The sequence below is a fragment of the Trachinotus anak genome, unplaced genomic scaffold, assembly GCF_046630095.1.
Source record: "Trachinotus anak isolate AG129_WGS33_773 ecotype Australia unplaced genomic scaffold, CSIRO_AGI_Tana_v1 ptg000013l, whole genome shotgun sequence".
NCBI lineage: Eukaryota > Metazoa > Chordata > Actinopteri > Carangiformes > Carangidae > Trachinotus > Trachinotus anak.
In genome coordinates this window covers 28,119,063-28,122,165 of record NW_027273864.1, presented here as the reverse complement: position 1 = coordinate 28,122,165, position 3,103 = coordinate 28,119,063, and the positions used below count along the sequence as shown (strand labels likewise).

General features: G+C 37.2%; 1 protein-coding gene across 2 annotated transcripts in view; it reads right to left on the bottom strand.

Moving 5' to 3' along the window:
• The window catches only part of angpt4 (angiopoietin 4), an 81,169-nt gene extending 78,146 nt beyond the window's left edge, over positions 1-3,023 (bottom strand). For both annotated transcript variants that reach the window (XM_071495401.1, XM_071495404.1), the window contains exon 1: positions 1,861-3,023. The gene's annotated coding sequence lies outside the window, so the exon portion shown is untranslated. The remainder of the gene's footprint in view (positions 1-1,860) is intronic.
• Positions 3,024-3,103: the final 80 nt, after the last annotated feature.

Sequence of the window (3,103 nt, the reverse complement as noted above, 5' to 3'; positions counted from 1 at the left end):
ACCAGACCGAAAATTTCAAAAACAGACAATCACAGGAAGTAAATAAGTTGTAAATAATCTGACCAATGAGTTTGGAAATAAGACTTATGATTGTTAGACCTCTGCCTCCTCAAATTAGAGACGCACCGATCAATCAGCGAACGATTGGCAAAGGCTGGTTTGTGATCGGCTATGATCAGTGATCACATTGACACTAATGTGCCACACAGTGGTTTACGTCCGACACACAACAGCACACACATAACATGCCGTTGCCATGAAGAGGACACAGAGCTGGCAATTTGTACAACCTGTTAGGCCAAAGTAAGCCGTGGAGGAAGCTCCACAAAAACATTCATAACAACAAACTGAGTCAGACACTTAAAAAACCATCCGCCTGCTGAAAATGTGAACTTTGAGAAGCTAGCAAAGGCAAAGCAGCTAAAACCAGAGCCAATCCGCTCACCTCAGCTGTCCATGACAGCTACCTGCTGAACTGCTGCTACAGCTCACATGCATATGTCCACAACGCCAGCGTTGTTCCTGTGCCTAATGGTGATCAATAACAATAATCATCATCCATACTTGATGAGCAAAAAGTGAAGAACTGCAATCAGATCCACATATTTTAATACACTGGTATCAGCTATAAACATTTTTTTACTACACTCTACTGTGTTTAGTCCACCTCAGCCTACTAGTGTTGCAGCACAGCTCCCCTTTACCCCCCTTTACCCTAGGTGGTCTCTACAGTGTGAGGATTTAGAGCATGAGTTTGTGAATGGCTGATCCATTATCTAAATAGCTACCGATTAATTTTCAATTGGTCAATTAACTAATAAAATATTGTAAATCTAAATGTTTGTGTAATACATGCCCCGGTATAGTCTGCATTTTTCTATTTTTTGTGTGTCTGGGTGACAGTGTTGTGTTTCCACTGATAAGAAGTTTCACCTACGCTGCCTCTTCAAACCGCAGCGACCAGCAACATCTTTTTTTATCTCAGCTCTTCCTCATTTGCCGCGATTACTGCAGCTGCAGTTTCTCCAACGTTTTGAGTTATTTCCTCTGTCAGGGTTAGACCAGGGCCTTCTGGTTAATGACACTTAAATCTGCTGGGTGGGACAACTCAACTTCCTCTGTCGTCTTGCTTAGGCTGACTTATGTGATTTGTTTTTCTACTTTCATGTGCATTAATCCACAGCTTGTGACAGATTGTGTGCAGTTAGGCCTTAGGTAAGGTTACGGGTAAATAACAGGATGGGGTTTGGGGGTTGGTGTATACAGAGAAACTTGTACACAACAAAACTGACTTTGAAGTTGACACTGAGACTGACTTTTAGAGTAACACAGGGGGTGTTGAGGTATTTATCTATCTGTATTTATTTATTTATTTTTTTTGGTTATTTATTGCTTCTTTATTGATTTATAAATTCTAAACAAAATTATATCATGGGAGACATTTGACTAGAAGCAAATTATGTAGGATAAGGACAATGTACATTACCGAGTAAATATTTAATCAAAGGTCTAGTCTCGTATAATATTAAATGAAAGAAATTAAACGTTATAATCAGTTAAGCATTACATGACAAATGTTCAACTAGACTCCATGTTAAAAACCGTCAACTGTTATTAACCGTTAAGCTAACGCTAGCATCAAACATGGCTATGACTAGAGAACAAAATATTTCATAAAAGATCAGTAATATCACAAAGTCATGATTAAAATTGTCAAGTAAATGTAATATTTTTTTTTCTTTTTGGTTTGAGTGTTATTTGCCTGGTTTATATTTTTATTTCAGTTGTGACAACAGAAACTACGGTTAGCATGAAGCTAACATCTCCATTAATCTGGCGCAGAAAAAAAAAAATACTCACCCCAGACAAATAATGATCGTCCTCCCTCCCGTCATTAGCCACAGTGCCGCCAAACACGACTTTTGAGGTCTAATTTCGGCTACTGAGTCAACTTCTACTTGTTGTCCCTTTAGCTAATTTGCGTCCGAATGAGTTCGGCTCCGTCTCCTCGACATTTTTAGCTCTCCCTCGCTACTTTCCGTAAAACTTGAACAGCAGTCGCACTGACGGAAAATGCCGAAGATCACTTCGGAGCTTCGCCGCGGTCTAGTTTAGTTACTCAACTTGTATTTCCTGTTAGTGATAATAACATGTTATTGATATTTTGCGCTATGATTTAGATACGTATCTCTCCAGGTTATGTTTTTCATTTCTGCTCGTTTTATTGTGTATTTGACTGTTAAGATGCAATCTTACCATCAGTACAATTATTACAGTAAAATAGGTACAAAACAATGAGGACATCTGTATGTCTGACCATGACTCCTCTTAAACTCAAGTCTTGTTCTTTGCTTTTGTATTCCCTTGTATAAAACTTAGTGAAGAATTGGTGTTGGATTATGTGGCAGTATATACAGTATTTCTCCATCCCTGGATTACAGACACTGAAGCATAAATACTGGGATTTATGTAAACCTGACTTATGAAACATTTTATACAAAATGCATATTTGTTTTTGTTTGATTGCTATGCAGTCTATGCTTTATATTGTGTTTAAATCGTATTATTCTCATCCAATGACAACTAAGTGTTGAGTATGGCAGTAATCCGTCATCCTCCAGGTCCTACTGTCTTTAGCATTAGTCTTTGAGTTAATAATTTTTCAAATTCATTAATTTTTCAAAAATATTAATCAGCAACAAACATATCCACCACCTATGATAAAAATGAAAAGATTAAAAAAAGATTTGGAGTGAAAAAATGTGACAGAAATGTCTTCACTCCAGTATTATAGTTAAAATTTTACCTTTAAAAATATAGAATTATGCTCAAATGTACTCATGACTTTACAGTCTATGGCAGAAGATCAATGTTACAAATGTGGAAGTGGAAAACCTTGTTCTTTTACCAAGACACGCTTTAAAACATTATCCAGTTTATACAGATCAGTGTGTTACTTTTTTTATTGCTGTACTCTGTTTTTTCATGTGATATTCTGTACTGTACTGCAAACTTACTGCTCACATTTCCTTCCACAATAAAAGACACGGGTGTTTGTGGTGATGCTCATGACGTGACTGGATGGAAAGATAAACGAGCAGAT